Source organism: Liolophura sinensis, chromosome 8 (genome assembly GCF_032854445.1).
Source record: "Liolophura sinensis isolate JHLJ2023 chromosome 8, CUHK_Ljap_v2, whole genome shotgun sequence".
Classification (NCBI taxonomy): Eukaryota; Metazoa; Mollusca; class Polyplacophora; order Chitonida; family Chitonidae; genus Liolophura; species Liolophura sinensis.
Genome location: NC_088302.1, coordinates 29,353,959 through 29,379,716, shown reverse-complemented (window position 1 = coordinate 29,379,716; position 25,758 = coordinate 29,353,959). Strand labels below are relative to the sequence as shown.

At 40.3% G+C, this 25,758-nt stretch overlaps 1 protein-coding gene across 1 annotated transcript in view; it reads left to right on the top strand.

Annotated features, from left to right (window-relative positions):
* The first annotated feature begins 24,434 nt into the window (after positions 1-24,434).
* LOC135473391 (protein unc-13 homolog B-like) overlaps positions 24,435-25,758 on the top strand; it is a 185,759-nt gene continuing 184,435 nt past the window's right edge. Inside the window, 1 exon segment of the mRNA XM_064753241.1 lies at positions 24,435-24,687. The gene's annotated coding sequence lies outside the window, so the exon portion shown is untranslated.

Below are 25,758 nucleotides of genomic sequence, written 5' to 3'. Positions count from 1 at the left end.
CTCGGAGTTTGCCAGAGTAACGTGTATTTATCCAGCCAGCCCAATGCCAGACTAAATCTCCTCTAAAACATCTTCATTACACGTTAGCGGAGTGGCTGTTCTGGCATTCCACGGCACAGACGCTCCGAGATTCTGAGTAGCACGCCATTCTTTCCCATACCCAGCAATCGCCCCTTGAATCAACCCTCTAGCGACATCGGTGGGTCGGTGGGAGGTTGTTATAAACACAGACACAACACTGTCATTTTCTATTGATTTAAACTAACACTGTAAATAAAAATCTGATTTTCCATTATCGATCGACGGAAGAATGTCTAACCAATTTTCCAGACACTGCATTTCACTGTGACATCATTATACTTGACGTGTTCTTTTCATTTGACCGATAAGCCTAAATGTCGGTTTACTAAGTACAATATCGTTCCACTTCAAACCCGATATTGTTACCGTGTTATGCGTATAACGCTTAAAGAAAAAGACAACACAAAATATAACCAAAGTTATTTCAGAAGACTTTGGTAACTCTACAAAATCACCTTTGAATCTGAAATTCATACGAGGCCGTGGGATACGTCATTTTAGAGAAATCGGAAACACGCTGTCACGTCATCCGTACCCTACGCTCTTTAGTATTAGAGGTGACACACTACTTTGTCGTGCAAAGTGTGGCCATTGCTCCATGTGTAAATTTTGTCTGTTTAGAATGGGATATAAAGTCTCTGAATTTGCATGTAATATTTTAATATGGTGCCAATGTTGTCACCGCATGTTGTCATGGACGTGGCGAATGCTTGGTAAGACCTAAACTTTTTAGGTGTATTTACATATACTGTGTCTTCGTGAGGCAGCGAGTCCATGCCGCCATAGTTCTGCCGTCACTGAAGTATCATGTGGAAGGCACCAGGCATGACACCCCACCCAGTCACATTATACTGACACCCGGCCAACCAATGTTTGCTTGCTCTTACTCTCTCATTGCTCGGCGCCAGGCGTTTCTGGTATGACCCGACCCGGGTTTAATCCCAGGTCTCCAGCACGTTCTAACCAATAGGCCACCGGAGCGGTCTCTTGCATTGAAAGAGTTGATGTGACTAAAGTCTTAGGCGAGATGATCACGAAGGCTCGTTCTCATGCAGCCAGCTCCTCGCCGTCTCTGTAGGAGCGGAAAGTGTCTCAGGGAGTAAGGTTATCAACTCCTAACCAAGAGAAATGGCCTCAGTCATGACTTTCGAGAAATTTTCGGAAATTCCCGATATTAATGTTCCCAGTGACCTTGGTAACAAGAAACGGTCAACACCGGTCGTACAGCTGTTTCCACAAGCTTTTGTTCGTTGACAAACCACTTGTCTTCCACAGATATGGCGTTCACATCTACATGTCACACGCAGCAAGGTTCGTCAATAAACTGCCAAACGTCAGTAGTTTTTCCTGGGCATACTCCGCCATCGTATAAGTGAAAAGTTATTGAGCATTTTACAACAATAAAATGTTCAACCCAGAGATCACCGTCTCTGCCTCAGCCACTTTGCGCGCTTTTTCTGTATATCAAACATAGCAAACTGTGTCATTGGTGCAATACATCCAGAACAACATGTCCATCAGCGGTACCACTGTTTGGAAACCTTGGTGGTTTAACTTACCGATCACCTGTCTCGTGTTGAAGAGGTACAATTTACACCTCTTTCCGCCAGGAGCTTTTTAATTTCACAAACGTTAAGCTCCTCAATTCTCTTTATCTTTCGTTTACGTTAAGCACCTCTTTGTGAAACCTTTTCCAGATGCCCCTTCTGTACTAAAGGTCATATGATACAGGCTAACTTTTTTCCTTTAGCAATAAAAGAGTTCGAACTCGAAACTGTCGTATTGTGTTCATCTTCTATTGGCGATGTGTAACACTTGTCCAGTGAATGTACGAGAGAGGCGCAGACTGGATTAAGGTGTCTCCCGCTGATGGCAGACCTGTTTTGGCCAGATCCAGACCCATGGTACGCGTATGCATACATGCTATAGCTCTGGTCAAGATGACGAGCCTGTACAGGCCTCACAACCATATTTGGCCTCATAATGCTATATTTTTACGTTTGAGGCACATTGGGATACAAGCAATCGTAGGCCTCTGGTGTCTTCCTCATTTCAGTTAATGATTGCTTCTTTGCGCTATTAGCCTCTGCCCGACTGAAGCCAGTGCATCATAATTAGTAATTTCCGATATTCACGTTTTTGCTGATTTCGATTAGTTTGTCATATTTGATTTATCCGATCAGTACGTTTGTTAGCCGAAATGTACCCTTTTTCTTCCCGGAAGATAAAAAAGCGGCAGCACAAAGAAGTCAGATAAGTGCGTAATTAAATTTTTTGACACGTTAAATCGTATGATCCTGTAACCTTTTAGATGAACCCCGAGGCAGAGACGTTTGGCTGGCGCTGCTATTGTCGGAGTACATAGTACCTCTGCGCGGAGATCAGCCAGGGTATTACCACCGCCAAAATGAATTTCTGGATTCCATGCAACTCCGGCGTATTACAAATGGTAATCGAAAGGATCGTTGAATGCAGCGACGCCGGGTAATGAGAAGAAACTTTTATTCATAAATGGATATTTTATATCTCGTATTGTTCATAATGGATTTCGTCTGAATAAGTTTATGAAGGATTGAATTATATGTGACATGAAATCTGAAGACGTCAGAACCATTGACTTTGACAAAAGGCGACCTGCTCGGAAATGTCGGAGGGGATTACAGCTTCGGGCAACAATCGGCAGATTCCGGCTAGCTTCGTCATTCATCCGGGCATTACTGTTCAACAGATGTGCCAACACTGACATATTGAATTCTACAGCCACACAGGAAATTTTCCTCTTATTTTTCAGTCGATGTAGAAACTTTTCGACTATTAACTATTTGTTCAGGATTTCTTTTATGATTTCACATTGACGAATATGTTCCAAAGTGCAAAACTGTCATTACAAATCAAGCGAATTGTTAGTTCAATGGTCTCGATCTTCACCGTTGTTATCAATCCGTTGGTTCCGTTGGTTTTAGCCAACCTTTTAGTTTGTAACATTTGAACTTCATGGATTTCAGTCAAGCAAAACAAAGGTAAGAGGCCAAAATATATGTATGATGCGTGATGTTATTTTCAGTGATATAGCAGTGAACCCTATATATGCAGTTGCTCTTTCTGGTGATGATCAGTACCGCTGTAATGGCTGCTAAGTACGGGTACTGATTATTGCATATTCATTAGGTAACAACTCTTTTTTTTCACGCAATTGGGGACCAATGCCCGCCTAAAACAAATCGGTTCAGGAGGTGTTCTTCTGTAACAGATCATGGTTTCTGTATACTTACGCTTATAAAGCAAATAAGCTGTTCACAAGCACTACAGAATAACAGCAGAGGACGGTGGGTTTTTACACAGCTTGGAGTCGGCTGATGCAGGCGGGAAATGTTGAGTGATCACGCCCATTATGGGATCAACCTATAAAGTCCGCATGTATTACAAGAAAAACAATGTCCGCTCCATCTGTATAGCCCATTCTTGAATAGAAAGCTGTTCTCATTGCTTTAAGGGTAAAAGTACACAGCTACAGACAGGCGTTCCACAGATAACTGAAGGATACCTAATTTGAGATCATTTTTGGCAAAATTAGACGGTTCATTGTAAGTCACATTCTAGACACAAACTGGCATGGCACGCATGCGTGAGTCCTAAACCGGATTCATATCTAACACTGTAAAAGTCTGCTTGAGACTTCATCTCTAATCGTTCAGCAAAAGCATAAGACATGGATGATCACGTATTTACTCGCATATTGTGGATGGCTGGTGTCCTGTCCGATGTCTTCAGCTCTTTGCTGTACTGATAAAATTACGATATTTGGGCAATCCTCTTATGAGAAGAAGCTATTTTTACCTTATATATTAAAAAGTTATTTTAAACACACTAGTTTATTAAAATAACGGCTTACTTCAAGAAAACATCTGCGAATCTGCCAACAAAGACATGGTCGCTAATGTTAACAAGACTGGGGTTCGAACTCTCAACTTGGATAAGCCATCAAAACATAATTAAGATGGAATGTATAATTAATTGCTTGATTGGTGATATTAGCATGTATATGGAATAGGACGACGTTAGCTTGTGGACGGGATATTTTCTGTCTTATACCTGAGGTCAAATTGACCTCAGGTTTGGGAACTGCTTAGGCACTATTTTCTAGGTAAATCGAGAAGATATCCTATCGCATCAAATTGAAGATGATAGCTGAGATAGAAATCTAGTCAATTTCGATGCTCATCATCTGAAAGCAAAGTTATGTGATGTGATCTTTTTTTTTTCCCTCTCAGCTTGTGATACCAATTGTGCAATTTGAAAAACGGGTCACATGGGCTGTCCGTTTGGAGTCTGCTCTGAGACCAGGGCTGAAGGGAATTGGAGAGTTCTGTTAGCGGGAGGAGACTGTGATAGGCTCGGATCAATGGCAAAGACTTACCCGCCTAATATAGCCCTCGTTGTTTTGGCATCTGTCTCTCCAGCGGATAATCAGCCAGACAAATAAAGGTTCCCCAACTTGTATCCATGTCAATTTCAAATCCTCACCAGTCGTGCTATGAAAGCTTGCTTTGTCATAAATAGCCGGCTTCATCTCGCTATACCGACAGTCAATCGGGTATCCGGACGATCAATTGAGCCTTTCCACTTGCTCTGGATAAAATACGGCTCAAATTGACAGAAAATAACACAAAATTTTATCGACCCAAAAGACTGTCTTGTATTTAAATTATTTCAAGTTGTCAGCGTTTGGGTTATTAAATAAACTTGAAATCATTTGAGATATTTCCAGTTTGATAGTTTTATTGTACATGTGTGTATTAACTGGAATTGGTAGGTCTGCACTATTAAATAGTGTGACGAAAGTTGGGTGGATACAGAGTTGTGTATCGTTGAAAACAAGAGAATTGAGTCCAATAGTTACTCTGGTCATCTTCATATTTCAGTATCGGCAATCTTGCATTTTAGTCTACTTCGTGCTTTGCATAAGAGACGTTCTGTCGCACGTTCTGGCTGGCCTGGTGTGAGTATATTGTGACTGAGTGGACCGCCAATTCTGGTGTCAGTTCCCTGTTACTAGATGGAAGGACATGTCTGGTGTCAGTACATGGTGACCAGAAGAAGCGTCATGTCTGGTGTCCGTACATGGTGACCAGATGCAGCGTCATGTCTGGTGTCTGTTTGAGTGTTGGTATACGCCGTACTCAAGAATATTTCACTTGATGCGACTACGGCCGGCATAACGGTGGAGAAAACCGAGCAAAACCCCACGACAATCCGGAGGTTCTTGCTAAACCTTTCCACATATGGTCAGAGAGGAAGCCACCGCATTGGTGTCCTGAGTCATTTCGCCGCGCTGGCATGCAAACCACCTCGGCCACGTCCTCCCACTCCCATAAAAAAAGACACGCGTGATGTAATCGGTGGTTCTATGAATCAGATGTAAAATAAGTAATCGCGAATTTAGAATTTAATTAGGTTTGTTCAAGTCTTTTTTTTTAAAGCTTTATTTGACACAATGGTCCACCGAAAGCAAAACTTTCGTGACGTGACCCCGTTCTTGTTTAAACTAGAGGCAAAAGACAAGAGCCTTTAAATAATATTCTCTTGAATACTGCCAATCATTATTAAAGTGATAATAAGCGGTAAGAGTGATGGCCATTGTACCAACGGTGATATCAAACCTTTACTGACGGTAACAAGATAAAACACTTAAATTTTGTAGGCCTACGCAAATAATCATTCAGTAATTCAGTCCTGAGCTACGACACGCTCCGGTTTGGGACTTTCACGATTTCCTTAGCTTTAATAGTGTGAAGCAGTATTAATTATTTCATTATATTAGATGGTTTATTTGGACCGTGGAGGTAACGTCGCATACACCATGTGTCCATTTTCGATTGCTTACCAAATCTGAGTTTCCAATTAAGGGAAATCATTAATCAAAATAACCATTAATAGAACTCTCGAGATAATTTGACTTTTCGCGATTCCTTTTGCTGTCTGTACTCTGGGAAATGCAAAGTGTTTCGTGCAGGCATTTTGCCAACTTTTATTGGGCCAATAGTCTCACTACCTTGATTGCTTCCAGCATCTGGTCGGCTAAAATTGGCATGTTAGGCTAATGTCGATGAGAGTAGTCCCCCTTGAGTCACCGGCATCTTTCAGGGTGAGGTGGACTAGTGGATGCAGAGCGTGGGTGTTCACATTCATACACGCCAGATCGGCATTGATTTTAATCTACTAAAATCTTATCAGTTGAGTGTAGGTATCGGTTTATCTGTTCAACTGCACGTTACTGACTGAAATGAGGGACTTTACACACTTAACTGTTAGGCATAGCGGCGAAAACAATTCGCTTCTGGCAGTATGACATGGCTCGATTTGGCGTGACATATGTTGTGCACGTCAGTAGACTAAACACACCACGGTCGATCCTGGGTGTCTTAAAAGAGTGAGTGCTGTTTAATGTTTGCGAAGCTCAGTTTCACTTCCATTGTTTCATAAGCTCATCTTCCAAGTTTAAATCGTATATATTCTTCTCTATGTTATTAACTACTTCGCATCTGCAACATCTTAATGTGTATCAGTTAATATTTTATAAATGTCTCAATTTGTATCAGCTTTATTGTATTGACAACAGCTAATCCAACATTTCCGCTACTCTGCTCATAACTGTGTCCATTTTCGTGTAACGCGATTCTAGAGGATGCTCATACATCGTGCTGAATAAAATTGCTACGTTGTATATATATATATGAATAGGTGCTGTCAAAGCTCAACTGAAATAAATATTTTTAATTAACAATAGCTAAGAACCTGCCATGGGATTTGGGATATACCGATGAAATCTTCTCATATAAAAATCCTCTTGCTGTCTTTACGGTTTCATTGAAACCTCTTGATTGTTTATCTTTACAGGGCTCTGTTCTAATTTCTTACTATACGCTTTCTTAGTTATTTTGGTGGTTCGGTGCGAACGTTGTTTCGGAAATTAGTCTTGCGTGTAATGACCGGGAACTTCCATCATGATTAATGATTGCTATGTCTGTTACAACACTTAGATTCACCTTTGTCACAGTATCCACTGCTACATATATGTGATCAGACGGATTTCCAAAAGGCTAAGAACATACTGAAATATATTAAAAATCAATTTACTTATTTATTTGATTACTGTTTTACGCCGTACTCAAGAATATTTCACTTATACGACTGTGGCGAGCAATATGGTGGGAAAATCAAGAATCGAGTGATTCACTGTTCAGTGGTAAACACGAACTCTCAATGGGGTAATTATTTGAGCAGCCTTGTTAAGATGTGGAATGTAAAGAGCACTTTTCATGATTAGCGCGGGGTTGGCTGACAAGTGTGGGTGATAATATTCCCTATTAACGCATGCAATTAGAGCACGGTAATGTTCAAAATATCCCACATGTATTAAATTCTACAGAAAACTAATTCCGTCGGTAGAAATTCTTATGAATGCTTGGAAGAAGACAATAGCTTTAGGACAAGTCGCTTTCTCAACGATAGTATATTTATTTTGCACATCATTCATACATGACATGCTGTTTGATATGCATCATCGCTTTAACTGTGAATTGGTCACTCTTAGGTAAGAATATCTTGGTTATTTTCAAAAGCTACCGTTGAGACACTTTTACAATATTATAGCAAACTTCGTCCACACTAGAGCATTATTACAGTCAAGATAATAAATGAAACCAACGTAAATACATACAATCATTTCCATTCACGCTATTCCACGGCCTTTATAATACTGGGTGTGATCTTAGATATTGCATACAAATTACCTGCGCAAGTTTCTACAAATATCGAAAGAGTGTGATGGTAGCCTTCCAGAGATGTGTCTGTCGCGTGGCCATTAAATGGCCATTAAATGGTAGTAAGGCGTCATGTCTGGCTTCGTCATTAAATGGCAGTAAGGCGTCAGGTCTGGTGTCAACACAGGGTTACTTGGTGGTCATAGCCTTACTTGGTGGTTACTTGGTGGTACACTATGACTAGCGCTACTGTGACTACACTCTCAACAGACGAAGGTTAGTACAGCGTCTTTGGGGCTGTCTGTCAAATGGTAGCGAAGAGCTTTCTGCAGGTCAACGTACACCGAAACCACTGCACTATGACTTCTAATACTCTAGCACTCAAGTGATTCAAGTAACTCTACGTGTATGGAATGATAAACACTAACCTGATGCCTGCTTCCTTAACAGCTGATGTTCATACTGGTGACGTTTTCTGTTTTCTATTTACTGACGGTATATTCACTGAATTTATCATTGCATTTTTTGGTTTGAGGCTCTTAGGTGTCGAGGTCGTTCTAAATTCGTTTCTTAACAAGTTAACAAACACACAGGTATAAGCAAACGTAGTACCAGTAGCCTGTTGCACCCCTTCTCATGTTGAAATAGGATGCTAACAAGTTAGTTGAATGTGTTTGGGCAGTGTGGAGGGGTTGTATTCTATTCTTCACCTAGGTAACAATTTTACTTCCTCTATCTTTACCAGAGAGGCGCCAGGAGTTGTACGTCTACTCTATCCAGGAAATATACATTATAGAGGGCGATGATCGATAGAACTTTAGAGATACGTGTACAATGCAGATCTGCTTACAATATCTTTACTAGAAGAGAGAGGGATGGAAATGTCCAATACTGGAGAGGTATTGCAGCATCGAGTTATTGCTCTGACACAGGATTCCGAGTCTCTGTCTCCTGTGATGCAATCAACAAACGTTTGATCATTGATTAGTGATGTTTAACAAGGAAAACTATTAACATTCGAACGGTTCCCTCGGAAACCTTGTCAGTTTGAACCCTTTGATTTACCACAGGGTTATTTCCCCCTCAAGGAAAAGCCACTTCACACAGAAGTCATAAAATACCCCAAGGGTATCTTTAGCTTGCCAATTCGTAAAAATTAATCTTTCCGTTCCATCATGGCCTATACATCTCGGTATGCTGCATACTGCATTAGTGATATGACATAGCTAGACACGCTGCCTGTAGGTATGAGGTAGAATGTGGTATTCTCAGAATGGAAATTTTTACTTTTGCATAGCTATGAACATAGTGCCTTTACCTATGATCCCATGGGAGACTTGTGGTTTCTTGAGCTCATACGTTTTTGGCTAATGTGCCTAGTTTTTTTTGTTAGAAGCGGCTAAGTACATTTGACCCTCTGCTTCTTGGGTTTTAAATGATGGACAGAACTTACCTCATAATCCGATCTATCGCTTATCCAAGGAGAAAATGTAAAGCAATACTGGCACTGAAATAGCTTTACCATTTTTGTGCCGTATTGCTTTCGGGCCAGTTTTAAAACACACCGTTGTATTGACAATTAACTTCACATTAACCTGTACACAAATTGATAATAAAATTAACTGGCACATCAACCTGCAATCAGATTCACAATAAAATTCATTTGCACATCAACCTGAACTTCACATAAAATTAACTTGCACATCAGCCTGTACTCAGATTCACAGTAAACTTAACTTGCACATGAACCTGTACTCAGATTCACAGTAAAATTGACTTGGATATCAGCCTGTACTCAGATTATTAATAAAATTACCTTGCACATCACCCTGTATTCTCCTCTCCGGTTGTACGTGGGAAGGTCTGCAAGCAACCTGCAGAAGATCGTGCGTTTTCCCCGGGCCCTGCCTGGTTTGCTCCCACCATAATGCTGGCCGCCGTCGTATAAGTGAAATATTCTTGAGTACGGCGTAAAAGACCAATCAAATAAATAAATAAATAAGTCAGCCTTTACTCAGATTAGTAATAAAATTAACTTGTACTTCAACCTGCACTCAGATTCACAATAAAATTAACTTGAACATCAACCTGTACTCAGATTCACAATAAAGCTAACTTACACATTATTATTATTTATTTATTTATTTATTTATTTATTTCACCAGAAATGGAGCAGAATACAACAAAAACACATTGCATCAGATGCATACATAAATTAAGGACATTGGTAAAAAAAGTGTATATGTTATGATGATATGCCGCTCCCTGGCCGGAACAGAAACTCCAGAGGGCTTGTTTTATCCCGTTTAGGACTTGACGTGTGACGGTACAGTTTATCAACATATGAGCTGAGGGTAATACATGGGTATTTGATAAATATCGGACTAGAGATAACTCTAAACAGAATAACTGGAATTCATGAAAAAACATCATAGTAAGACGAGCTTGAAGCGAAAATTGCATGCGTATTGATGTTTATATAATGAAAGATATGCATCGTTTAACTGAGGATATAGGTAGTAGTAATTAGGATACTGGAGCTAAGAGTGACAATATTTACAAAGTGAATCTACATTAACATATATACAATTGAATGGAAGTGATTGAAGGACACTGGCTGATGAGATAGGGCTTTAACCTGGATTTAAAAAGAGAAAAAGAATCACAGTATTTTAAGTCAGAGGGCAACTTATTCCATTCTATGGGACCTTATTTAACAAGTGTAGAAACTCAGATTGGTTTTATGGAAAGGCCTCTGTAAATTGAATGACGAAGATCCTGTAGAGTAATAATGAACCGATGATTGCTTAATAAAATAAGTATTGAAACAGGAAGGGACTGGATCAGGACTGTGTAAGCACTTAAAATTAACTGGTTTGTTTGAAATATCGACAATAGTTTGTTTTGCTCAAACAATGGGCCAGTATGACCATTGTTTTTGGGGAAAATTTATCAGTCGAACAGCACTTTTTTGTAGGCGTACCAGGGGAAGGAGGTGGGTTGTGTGAGTATTACCCCACACTGCGTTGCAATATGTAAGTAAGAGATGCATAAGGGCATAATAAAGAATATATAATGTTTTCTTCTTCAGGAAACATCTAATATGAGAGAGAGAGTACCTAGATTACGTGAAATTTTCTTGCAAATTTCGCTGATATGAATCGTCCATGTCAATTTATGGTTAATAGTTACTCCAAGAAAATTGAAAGATGTTACAGATTCGATTTCTTGTTGAGGTTAATATGAGGTTGGAAATCAACTTCCACATCAACATGTACTTCACATAAAATTAACTTGCACTCCAACCTGTACTCAGACTAATAATAAAATTAACTTACACATTAACGTGTACTCAGATTCATGAACAAAAAAAACCGCAATGAATATATCAAAAATAACTAGATGTGTTAATATCCTATATTTAACACCCGAATATCTATTGAATTTCCAGTGCCGTAGCAAGACTGAAGACACCCACTGGGACGTTAATAAAACCCAACCAATGATTTCATAACAGTTTCTAGGACTTTGATGTCATAATCTTAATCAGACCACTCGTAATTTTTCACATCACTTCAAAACCAGTTCTCTTATCTCCTCTGCTTCATTCGACAGATTTTCCAACATAACGTTCCATATCAGGAACACTTCATGGGAGATCGGTTGCTTTTTTCTATAACAACAACGTTAAAGAAATCGAGTGATATCTACTCGTGTGTACTAGATGTGTACACATGACCATAAGAGGTGTGAATCCCGCTAATTTCACGGTTGTAATCTTGCTTTATACACTCAATCAGAACCATCAGCATTTACCGGTTGGTTCCCCGCAGAAGGAGGTAGTAACGGCAAACCGGCCAGCTTTGATGTCGACGAGAGCTGGAGCCGAATCGACAAGTTCTCAGTTTAGACTCGCTCCCGGCTTTGAAGACCCAATCGATGTAATGGCTTCCTCCAGTCACCAGACTTTTAATGGTGTCATAACCAGAAAGTTAACAATTGAACGTCAATGTTGTTTTTTTTTCTGTCGATAAAACGATAAACCTAAGTTTGTTTGATTGGGCGTCATGTAGAAATGGGGAAAAAAAGAATGCAGTTTTGTCTGTTCAAAGACCTGCCGTGTTGGAAGTTCTAGAGTAAACACAGTGCCGTGTTATCACAAACAGCACACGTTCTACTGTTACATGCAAATTCAGGTGCAATAAAACTCTGCCTGCTGCTTTTCAAACGGTGACAATGGTGCAAACGGCGAAACGACCAAAAGACAGACGTGATCCATGCACCCTCTGTGTATACTATTTGTGCACTAATGCATACCGACACCATATGCACTAGACAAAAACTGGTTACTGCTAAAAAAATAGGTCACCACAACAAAGTGTACCATATTTGATTACACAGATATTTATTTTATTTATTTAATTGGTGTTTACGCCGTAATCAAGAATATTTCACTTATACGACGGCGGCCACCATGGTGGTAGGAGGGAACCGGGCAGAGCCCGAGGAAACCCACGACCATCCGCAGGTTGATGGCAGACCAATTACATAGATAATGTATTTGATTAGTTTAATGCTCGCTTCAGGCGTTTGTCGTTTATGGACTGTTAGCAGCTGTATTGGTGGTAGCATTTGCTTTTATATAAAATCAACGTATTTGTAATTTTACTAAGAGAGTAAAGGTAACACACAAATAGGAAACCAACACGTTAGTAATTAGGTTATGTATCCTATACAAATAGAACGTTGGATATGTTACATCCCTTAATGCATAATGCATGTAAATCCACATGAATCAGTGATTCTGCGAACCAACATATTAGCCTATTCTATCAGAGACGTCAATACTTGCTGATTTCCATCACTGAAGCACTGTATCCATCAGAAGCACACAGCTGCAATTTGTAAACATCTGGCTCACGAAAGAAAGGATGAATTTTCTTCTTGATCCAAATGCAAAAATTTTATTTAAATCTGGATATTAAACTAGAAAATTATTCAATGTTGTCAACATTACACAATAGTAGAATTTCTATAGACATTTACGAGCACAATGCACTGTGTAATCTATTAAAATATACCTTCACAATGCGAATATGGATGCAACATGGCGGATGCACTTAACCACGGATGTTCGAGTAAAACAATCTAAGCTCTCTATACACATGTATAGAAAGTACTCCGCATACATAGTAATCAATCATTTGGCCTGTCGTTTTTTCACCCAAAGATAATATCAATACGAATTAGTAGGCGATCGTTTCCGGTTTCATCAGAAAACAAAACGTTCTTAGTTTCATCGTGTGAGCATGAGTTGTTTTTTTACGCCTAGTTCTGTCACAAATTATCCACATTCCAGTATCACCTTCATCGCGGAGACATCCAACATGGGGAAAGAGCCTAACGCCAATTGTCCTGGTTTCTGACTTTTAACATCAAAAGTGCATGTTCATTGGCCCAACCCGCAATTTTGAACAATATATGCCACACGTAACGGAATGAACTGAGCGTACATTGTTTTGATGCCAGTCAAACAGCATGTTGTAGGTCATTTTTAGTCCAGTAACGTCTGACGCAGTTCATCGCCATTGGTAGATATACTAAAAACAGAAACCCATCCCATCTTGCTCCTCCTGATGGCAAAATATAAATTGCAAGACAAAGTATATCAGACATTCCTACACTTGTCCGTTAGTTCATAAGTTGTCGATAGTCAAAAATATTTATCACAGTTGCACTTTATTGGTAACATATTATCCAAAATAATGCATATACATCCCTCAAAGTTTCAACGAAATGTCAGCTAAAGTAAACTGTATTTGTAACGGCATGAGAGTCAAGAAGGGCTAGGACTAATATATAATAATTATAACATCACTGCATTTTTTTTTACCTAATCCTTTTTTTTTAACCTAAGGCATGGTGCTTGGGGCTTCTAAGTTGATACTGTTTTAAGCATGAATAGAGACAAAACCCTAAACCCAGTGTTGACAAAGAGACCGGTATTCTCATCGGCGTAAACGTGTGACCATTTTCCAAATATCACGCTGTCGTTTCTCTAGTTTTGCTCGCCCACGATCGTAACAACGGTCATGATTTTGAACGAATTTCACAAACGCCAGAACTTTGATCGTGGTTCCATAGATGAAATAAAAGCGCGACTGAGCTACCTCTGTACTCGATCTAGAAATTATTCCACTATATGCTGCGGTCAGGTTTGATTTGGATGATATGCCCAAAATATCGATAGGTAATATTTGACGTGGGAATATACATGTATATATACATGAAAACTGGAAATTACCTCTCCTTTACCCATGAAGAACTAATTATATAACCCTTTCTTACATATTGCTTTGCGTTGAAAATCAGTCATGCGATTATCGACTTTGAACATGGCTTACGAGTGATATACGAACTTAAAACTCATACTTAGGATATACTGTTTGTAACAGAAAAAGTTAAAGAGCTACGGTCAAGAATGGTCACTAACGTAAACCAATGCTAGAAAAGCCAGAATATTGTCAGGTTTTGACTTCACTGTTTACACACTGTCGTTCTTTAGATTTGGAGGCGCAAATGTGACGAAGAAACCTTTCGCGACATTATACACCGTCGGACTGCAGTTCCGATTTGTTGAGCACTGTTTAAGGAAAGCACTAAGGCATTTCCGCCATCACTGAGCAAGACTGAGCGGGATGGAGTGCCGTATAAATGTCATATAGTAGGCTTTTAGTTACAAAAGGTGCAATTATCGATCCTGTTGAACTTGAAGGATTACCATTAACCTGTTGTACGGTCATGTCTGCAGCTGAATAATAATCATGTCTACCATTTACAAATCGTGAGTTTTATAAACTTAAATCGATTAAACTGTATGATATCGGTCAAAAAAGCAAACAGCCTTAGGAAATATTCAGATATGTGACAGACCCTTCAGACTGTGCTGTTTGCACACTGTCATGCACTGTGTTAGCATGCACCAAGTTTGTTTAACATCTAGCGTTTGAAGATATTTGTCCATTTCACAGAAAACTGTTCACTGTGACAGTTTATGTATTGTTTGTCCCCAATTTCCATGACTATAAACCCACCACACAATAAAGGCTTTGTAGTTGTTATGTAATCCATGCCTGCGGATGAGTTATTGGGATGTCACTCCTGGTATCCCACATCAGGCTAGGTCATATTGACACAGTTTTAGTAGCAAACGTTTCTACATCGATTTTGTTTACACCTATTCACACGCCTCTCATCGCGCTGAAACATGGGGCTCAGCATGACGGGGATACGTTAAGTACTGATGTCAGCTTACTGTAATTGGGTTGGGCACTATGTCTGTCGTCTGGGCATGATATTACAGTGAGGCAGCACTATAAAGATGACGTCACCGAAGCCGATTCGTCACAAAGAGATAGCGTCATATTATGTTAACAACCATGTTAAATATGGCAAAGAAAGAGGTGATCCAAAATACCCATGATATACAAATAATAGTTTCAAAACTTCATTTCTCCTAAACGAAAAATCGAAAAAAATTATTTATACAAATAGCTTTCCCAGCGTTTCGTTTGAAGCTTGCGACCTTTACATACGTTTGCTCTGCCCGTGGTATTCTTCATTTTCTGTGTTCGGTGTATATCTTTTTGCTTGTGTAATAAGCTCACTGTGTTTCTACTGAGTACAGAGTGAGTGAGTGCTTGGGGTTTAACGTCGTACTTAACAATTTTTCAGTCATATGACGACAAAGGAATCCTTAGAGTGCATGTAATTTGCCTCCTTGTTGCAGGACGGATTTTCACCACTCTTTTATCTAGTGCTGCTTCACTGAGACGCCTTACCGAAGGCAAGTAAGCAGCCTAGCCCGAGCTATTATACTGATATGGGTCAACCAGTCGTTGCACTATCCCCTTCATGTTACACGCCAAGTGCCTCCTTGTTGCAGGACGGATTTCCACCACTCTTTTATCTAGTGCTGCTTCACTGAGACGCCTTACCGAAGGCAAGTAAGCAGCCTAGCCCGAGCCATTATACTGATACGGGTCAACCAGTCGTTGCACTATCCCCTTCATGCTACACGCCAAGCGAGGAAGTTACAACTTCATCTTTTAAGATCTTAGGTGTGGCTCGATCCAGGATTGACCCTGGATCTACCGCTCCAGAAGCGGACGCTCTACCAACTGTATACTGAGTGCAGAAGGTCATTGATCTCTGTATACCTGTTGGACTGATGTTCACAGTTAAAATGTTCATATAAGGACATTCAACTCTCTTTATGATAAAAACTACGGTTTTCCGCTTATTTTTTCTAACGTGCAATTAACGCCGTGGCTAATACTTGCTTCACAGCTACCATTACCTAATTGGGTTAATTAATGTTGGACATGAGTTTAATCATCCAATTATCGATCTTTATGCCGTGCGAATCACCCGGATGTTTCCAACATACATCAATTACCTGGTCATTTCCGCGGCATTAGAAAGTTGTCGGATTTTATTATTGTTGTCCGTCTTCAGTATTAAGCATACAGGCTAAGGTGATTTCCCCCTTGGAGCGCCGTGTCAAATGTCGTCTCATACACTTCGATATACGATAGCAGATGGTGAGAGGTTCAAGCGGGTTGACATTTCTGTCGGGGAAATGTCGAGCCGGGAAAAGAGGACGTGAAATCGAAGACATCGCCGTCAGATCAGATTTTCATTTCAGCTCCAACCGGAATCTCTGCCCACTCAAGTTTATCAGCAGCAGGCGCCCCTCTCTTTTCAAAGTTCGGAAAGCCACCTGTGCTGTGGACTACATGGCGACGGCGTCTGTTCGGCCATCGGAGGTCCAGATCGCATTAATTTGTCAGATCTTGTGAAAGTTTGATGCGTGTTGAGTCCACCTACATAAAGCCCCATGGGTAGCTATATACCTACGCAAGTCCGGTTAACGACCAAGGGAGTCCACTAACGACCGTCACTAGTATATGCAAGTATACTAGTATAGTAAATACTGGTTTTTAGCGTCATCGCAATATGGAAGAATTGACTTTCACCCTTAAACTATATTAGTTTCTTTTAATCGGATATTGTCTAATGAGGCCAAGACTATAATGTGCTGTTTTAAAATTCAAACATGCATCGTGATACTGCATGAGCCCATCGGTATCTCAAAGAAATCGGTTTATGGTTCTGAACGCCAACCCAATGAAACTAACTGGTCAAAGCTTTGGTGAAGGATATCCACTGGATATCCGAACTGTTGCAACTAAAGAACAACTCAGGTACAGATTTTATTATCGACAGCTTATGTTCTAGCAAGATTTGAATACTGATTTCACTTATTCGCTTAGAACATACCATACGCGTTTCCAACATCACTGAAAACTGTTGACTGCTTCTCTTTGTATGATTCCGTCTTAATTCCATACTTCATCTACTTTCTTAGCTCTGCTGGTTTGTACTTAACGTCGTTGAGACCTGGAACGTGCGTTGGTTGACAGCTGGTATTGTGCTGGATAAATTCGGCTTGTTATAAGTTCACATCGGCGAGGATTTCCTGGACATGATTGATCTAATAAGACTGTTTTCTGTCTGTATTTCTCTTTTGGACTGGTGCCTTGGATTGTTTTGTGTTTATCGATTTCTGAATATCTTCAAAGAGGGATAGCATACGAATGTAAATTACTGACGTACTGATTTAGTAAATGTTTATGATTCAAAGTATGGTAGTATTTGCGTTGTGAATTAAATAGACGGGATCATACATAACAGTACTGAAGTCAAATCTCGTGACAAATACCGAGTGTTCGTTGTGTTGGCACTAACGACCAGAAGATGTGAATCCGGCCCTTCAACAAATCTCACCAAAAGCGCTGATGGCGTTCAACATGACACGAGCGGTCAGCATCTTGAATGACAATGAACACACACACACACACACACAACACATATATATATATATATAGATATATATATATATATATATATATATATATATATATATATATATATATATATATATATGTGTGTGTGTGTGTGTGTGTGTGTGTGTGTGTGTGTGTGTGTGTGTGTTCATTGTCATTCAAGATGCTGACCGCTCGTGTATATATGGATTTGTCTTGACAAGGTGACACCTGTGAGTACATGTACATGCCATCAAGCAAGGTCATCAAGCAAGGTCATCAAGCAAGGTCATCAAGAGTTTGACAAATTCGGTGAAACGTTTTTGACACGTCCCCTTCAGAGTAATTTGTATTCAGTCGGAAAAGATGGATTTATATAGGTTCAGCTAATGAAGTTTACAATGGCATTTGAAGTTACAAAGCACTGATAAGTTGAAGAATCTGTGACCAGTTTAAATACTGCTAAAAATAATGACACTGTAAATCGATAATGGAAAGACGGATTTCCTAAACAAACCCAATGTGGATTTATTGTAAGGACGAACAGACGCGGTTAATTTTGGCTGCAACTATAGCATTTAAAGGTGGATTGTGTTGTTTCTGGGGATGGTGCTCTTCCTGTTTTTGATGGTGCATTTTTTTAAATTCGCATGCGTAGCAGCTTAAGATCGCACATCGACTTTTTTCTTGTCCACTGATGTCGGAAATATGAAGGAACCTGCTCGCCTTAATTCTTCACACCAATACACAGAAAGATCTGGCTTTCCTTATCTAATATATTTCGCTGCAAAAGTTAACTTATACGACACTACCAAGTCACCCTGATTTATCACGGCAGCTACTACGATATCCAATATGATAGCAGTTACGTACCCTTGCATTGTACACCACAATAACGGCCACACCGTATTATGTAACTGCAAAAGCCTATTGGTGCCACTGTAAAAAATGTGTCCAGCTAATTCGTTAAAACGGAATAGTAATTCGTTATGACGAATTAGCAAATCGTTATAACAGACTGTCAATCTGTTGAAACGATTTGCTAATTCGCTATTACGATTTAGTAATTCGTTAAAACGGAAAAGTAGTCCGTATTAACGAACTAGGTAGAAATATTTTTTCAGAATGACACCAATAGGCTTCCATATATGACTGCTCGTGCAGTCTCGGCATAATTTTTCTGTGCATCATCCATCCATTCCACTTTCACGTAAGTTTGACTAGGGCGCCATCTCAGCTGACGTCACGTTATATTCATATGCGGTATTTCCCTTTCACTGCATTGGACAGCCTACCGTATAGTCACTGATATATGTCATTGATGTATGAACAATTGTCATTCTGAAGTCGGTATTGTACTTTTGTTAAAGACAGCCTTTTTCTCGACTGTATGGATCTCCACATCTCGGCATTGTGTACTGATTTATACCCTTGAAAAGACGAGGCGTGGCGAATCAATAGATGTCTTTGTTCATCGGCAAACAGACTGCGCAAGGGACCTAGGTGAACAGCCGGGTTAAAGTGGACGGAGCGAACGTGGAGAAATCTTAGGGACTCACCCAACAAAAAGATGCGTCAGCTGGTCGCAGCACTTGTTCCCTGTCACAGCGATTGATCGCTCTAGCTAGCGTAGGCCTCTCACAGATTTCAGGGCTTGACACCCAGCTACTACATAAGCAAAAGACCTGGCTGTGTGTTTAAACAAAAAAAAAGACGTTATAGGCTTTAAGTGAATTATTTATGAACCACTCAGGGACCACTCTTTTACCATTGCGCAAGAAACTTCGGCTATGCAAACGGTGCTACAAAGATCCCAAGATGATTTAAGTGATGCTAGTTTCCAGGGACGGCACAAAGATCGTCTATCCAGTTTATCAATAAATGTATGTAAGTCTCAATGGTTGAAGCATCAAGCGTTCCCGATGTGTTTAATAAAGGCGTGTTTTATCTATACCTACTTCTGCCGTGCACATTAATTGAGATGCGGTTTCGTCTTATAATTGCCAGCGGTTGTTAAATGCCAACCGTATAAACTTATACCTGCATCAATATAAATGTCTTTACTTTTGCTCGAATTGCTAAAACTCGTGTTTCCAAAAACCTCTTTTGGTGTCGATCGTATTCTGTGGCAAACATTTGCAGTGTGTTGAATAGTCCATTTTAATACCGATCGCCATATACTATTACGATGCCACACCTGTCAAGCCTGTGCCGTTGAGGGTTGCAGTACCACATTTCCGCCTGATGATTAGGCCAGGTCATCATAATCCTTACAGCGCATGTGCAGAGCTCTAACATTGGCTTTTTATCACTGCCACCTCTAATACACGTTCAGAAATCCTGAACAAAGCCGAGGTCACTGGGGTCACGGTGATAAGGCAGGAAGTGATGTCAGGAAACACAAAAAGCTCTGCCTCAACCTTTGTTTTTAATAATACGTCATACACATAGATTCTGTTAATCTAAAGCACCTATATCCACAAAATATGATTCTTACCAACACCTGAAACAATTTAATTGATGACAGTTGATTAATTTTGACTAAACAAGCCTACATGCGTTGCACAGGCTCCAAAAGTCAAGCTTATCTGGTGATGGCAGTGATATAAAACGAACGTAGAGAGCGACACTTACGTGGAGGAGTATACAAGGTCACTGGAATCTTCGACAGAAGAGCACAGGGCTCTCGCCATGTGACGTCACCAAGTGATCTGAGAATAATCTTTAACCAAAATTTCTGATTTCAATATGTATGAAGAGGCGTCAGAGATGATGACTATTTCAGCCCACAGAAAACAGCCTCTCTGTCTCGCTGTATTACAAAGGTCCAGGTAGTAAAAGGTCAAAAGCTTCCATAGTTTTGAGACTGCGTCTAACAGCATGTTTCCTTCAACTGCTTAAAGGCCATTTTAAAAACAAACAGGCTATATCCACTTTTAGGTCAGCACAATCTATTTTGAAGTTCCTTCATGTAGGTCCATTTTAATCCTTGTTTTAGTAATTGCTGAAGTCGATGGCTTATTTGTTCACAACAGCTCCGAATGTTCATGTAACCTTACGTCAGTGTTGATGTCGAAGAAGAAGATTATATGCGGACTGCATGCGAAGTACTCTTGTGTTTTTTGAGATCGGATTTATTCAAACCTTGATATCATTGATATGTGTGTTGATATCAACACATAAACTGACTTTATCCACTCTACTGTCACTATGAATCGGGTTAAACGATGTTATTTTATGCTTCCGGTCTAATAAGCCACGAGCTTGGGATCAGTGAGTTCACCTTTTGCATGAATTGCCCTGACCTTTGCACAGAACAGTCCGTATTTATCGTAAAGACTCAAATGACAATGCAAATGTAGAAGGCGGGTTTGAAAACTCCGGTCCAATAGACAAACGTGACCAAGGAGTAAGCAACTTCTTCTGAATAGCATTTTTTGAACAATTATCTAACAAAAAATTCCATTTTGTTTTCACATAGTCAACCTTATATTCCTAACTTAGAAAGGCTTTATGTATGCTCTCTAGATTAGGTGAATATATACATATACGTATATTGTATACGCCTGGATAAGCATTATGGCTCAGAGATATGACGTTCAACATGCAATATCCTTTCCAGGCAGTCCATTATTGGTAATCAGTGTGTCATATTGTTCAGGATTCCTGCCGTCTGAAGCATCGCAAGAAACTTTTGGTCAGCGCAAACTCTAATATTATCATCTTCCGTATTCCCCATTTGCTGTCTTTGGGTTATCTATAATTTGAACCCATGATTCAAGAAAATTGTGTCTGTACATCTTTGCTTGATAATTCCTCCGGTCTGTATATATATGAATGAAATATAATACGAGGAGATTTTAAACCGATGGTTGTTGCAGGTGCATGAGACACAAATTACGCTAATTTGCTGTAGGTCTGGCTGTCAACTGTAAGTCTTATATTGCAAACAGATGGAATATAAATGTTTTATTTATTTTCTGACATTTCTGGAAGGTATGTGCCCAGTGTAAAGCCACTAAAATGTACAGGAGTTCTTTTTTCCCAATTCCACGAGTGCATGGACAAAACCATAGCACCCTAAAACACAAGAAAAGGCAAGAAACGAGAGTGGTGGACAGCGACAATGCACAGAATGTCATAGATAGGAGGGAATAGTGCTGACTGCGTGGCTGCAAGAGATGGAGGGAAAACACGTAAAGGTGCTTGCATGTAATAGGGAGGAACAGCCAAAGTGCCCATATAGAGGGATAAAAGGCTCAGGTGCTTGTATGTAATAGAGAGGAACAGCCAAAATGCTCATATAGAGGGATAAAACGCTAAAGTGCTTGCATGTAATAGGGAGGAACACCCAAAGTGCCCATGCAGAGGAGCAACACGCTAAGGTGCATGCATCTAAGGCTGTAGGCGTGGAAAAGAGAGGGGGAACAGTCGATGTGCTTACGAAGTGCTGATCAGGTGCAGGAGACAGAGAAACAAAACGCTAAGAAGTGCGTCGAAGACTGTATGGGAAATGTGAATGTGCCTGAAATGCTGATCGTGTCTAGGCAAAAGTCTACAAATGTAACAGTGAAGGTGCCTGCTGACGATGTGTTGACAGAAGGACGGAAACTAGCCTTATTAGGCAAACAAACAACGCAGCCCAACAGAGCCTGGACAAACCGCGAAGACGCAGGTTTCAAAAGCTTGGACCGAGTTGATCAGGTGCATGCAGACACGATATACGAACAAACAGTGAAAGATACAGTGATGTGGTCCGGTGAAAGGCATACACCTGAAGTGACGAAAAGTAAAGGAGCAAAGGAAGTGGTCCTGCGCAGAATATAGACGAACTCTAGTAAAGGTGAAAAGAATTAGTGATCCGGTGCAGAGGACAGACGATCTGACGAACAGTGAATTTGCATAGGATTGATCCGGGGCAGAATATAGAGGAACTCTAGTGAAGGTGCAAAGGAAGTGATCCGGGGCAGAATATAGAGGGACTCTAGTGAAGGTGCAAAGGAAGTGATCCGGGACAGAATATAGAGGGACTCTAGTGAAGGTGCAAAGGAAGTGATCCGGGGCAGAATATAGAGGGACTCTAGTGAAGGTGCAAAGGAAGTGATCCGGGACAGAATATAGAGGGACTCTAGTGAAGGTGCAAAGGAAGTGATCCGGGGCAGAATATAGAGGGACTCTAGTGAAGGTGCAAAGGAAGTGATCCGGGGCAGAATATAGAGGGACTCTAGTGAAGGTGCAAAGGAAGTGATCCGGGGCAGAATATAGAGGAACTCTAGTGAAGGTGCAAAGGAAGTGATCCGGGGCAGAATATAGAGGAACTCTAGTGAAGGTGCAAAGGAAGTGATCCGGGGCAGAATATAGAGGGACTCTAGTGAAGGTGCAAAGGAAGTGATCCGGGGCAGAATATAGAGGGACTCTAGTGAAGGTGCAAAGGAAGTGATCGGATGCAAAAGACAGGGGAACTGAATAAAGTGAACCAGTGAATAGCATAATTCATTTGCACCTTCACCAGAAGTTGGCCGCCTTTGTGCTTGTTGGATAAAGCTGTGGGCAGACTATCTGTATGTGGTCATAGAGAGAGAGAGAAACACTGATACAGTGGTGACGGACACCGTCACACCTCACCATTACCAAACAACCGTTATTGTTATTACAATGCCTCGTTATGATTTCATTACTTTTGTCCATGATCAGTGGTTTCCAACCAGTGCAGGTGGGTCTCTCGCATAAAGGGTAATAAAGACGAAATAATATAATATATACCCAGATGCGCGCAAATCACAAGTCAGTTCATCAACCGGGAACGAAATGTCAAATTTAAATCAAAATCAAAAAGACCCGTTTCTTTAAGAATTTACAGTACAATTTCGAAACAAGGAATAGAAATAACTTTAATTGCAACTAAAAGGTAATTACGAAAATGGTATTTGTCAACAGTTTCCAAAAAAAACCCGGAAAGATGTGCAATATATTATATAACATATGGCCTAGTAACATCTTACACGTGTGTAAGTTGACCCGGAATGCCGGCACACAGCCTGATGATACTCTGAGGGTGGAAAGACTTACTGTGACATAAAGAATAAGCCGCCAAAGGGTATAAGAAAAATTTATCATTGTATAGCTGCATATCAGAAAAAAATACTTCATTTCCTCCTTGTGTAGCATTATCAAGCGAGTGGAATAAGGTATGGAATCGCCTTTATAGGCCTACATGTACGTAGGTAACGGTTATAAGAGCTCAGGGATGTATACAGCTTATTCGCAGACCTCAACAAGCCAAGTCCCCAGCTGTCGGACTTGGAGTTTGATTAATGTCTGTATCAATATGAGTTTTTTTTTCTGACGGAGAACTCAGTACAGTGATTTGTGGCAAGGAATGAGCGCTGATTTCTGGTGCGGTTATAGTACGGATAAATTATCATATTCCAGTGAGTGGTCAGTACCAGATTGAGTTAAACCCATAGTACTGGTCTACAACACAACGGTGTCTTCATCCAACCTAAGAATGCCTCGACCAAACACAATGGCAACGCCGCTGTCCATTCTACGGTAGCAGCTGAAAAAGGGACATAACTGATGTCAATTTGGCATTTCGTCAGACTGATGGGTCATATAACGAGTGAGCATCTGTTTCTCGGTTGACAGTTACCGACATTTGGCATTGTGAGCAATTTCATTTGTGCCAACCGCCACTGCTAATTTCTCGTTACGACCGGTAGTCGAGACAAGAAGGTTGATAAATCACAGGGCGGCTTTTTCTCATAGCTGTATGGTTTCCGTATTGTGGCCTATCGACGATCCTGCTGATTGTGAAAATATTACCGACACTCTAACGGAAATCCTTTCAAAATGCGACCAAATCAGTGGAGACAATTTCTGTGAGTCTTATGACTCGGGACAAAAATCTCCGAAGATATAGAACGATGGGACCATGTCTCTTCTAAACGTGATCGGTGAGTATATATACATACAGATGTAAGCATACATATTTATACGTACATTAACGGAAACATATATACTAGTACAGGACAACTGAGTAGATTTGTTAGTCTGCACTTTCCAAAGAGAGCTGGCGAACTAATATGCCCACTGTATGTTTGTCGGAGTGCGAAAGAGCACTTAGATTTTGATTTTCAAGTTGAGTGTGCTCAACAGAGGCTGTTAGGTCTTAATCGAATTCATGCGAATTTGAGGGAGGGTATATTTCTGTGTGGAATAACTATACACGCAGTGCATTTTCAAGAATCTGATTTGAGTATTCAAATTACCAAGCGCAAAACGACGTTTTGAATTCAAGGTATAGCAAAATCGCATTTTCAAACAATCCTTTTGGGAAAAACATGAATAATAACATATGCTTTAAAGAACTTAGGAATAAACTGACATGAACAAATCGTCGGAAGTGTTTAATGATGTGAGGGGATTTAAAGCGAAGGCCTTTGAATGTATAATGACTAAATTGGATTCAAAGGCGCAGACCAAAGTAAGATATGTGTCAAACAGGAAAGATGCTATACAATTAAAGAAGTTATAAAATCAACACAAAAAATCCCTACTGCATTGTCATCTAAAATAATACGAACAAATTTGGTTTCAAAGTAAACAGACCTCCGGTGCCGAGGGGTTAACTCGCCAGCACAGCGTAATGACACAGGAGCCTCCTAACAATGCGGTCGCTGTGAGTTCAAATCCAGCTTATGCTGGCTTACTCACCGGTCGTTCGTGGGAAGGTCTGTCAGTAACCTGCGGATGATCGTTGGTTTCCCCCGGGCTCGGCCCAGTTCCCTCTCACCATTATACTGGCCGCCGTCGTATAAGTGAAATATTCTTGAGTACGGCATAAAACATCAATAAAATTTACATTGTATCTGTAAATGTGACACAAGAATCTAGGGTGGCCAACTGAAAAAAGCGCATGCAGTGGAGCGATATGTAAGTGCTCAATACCTCATATAACATCTGCGCCCCGCATGGACCTGTCCTCGCGATATAGGCTATAAGGAGCCGTGTAGAAGAGAGAGAAA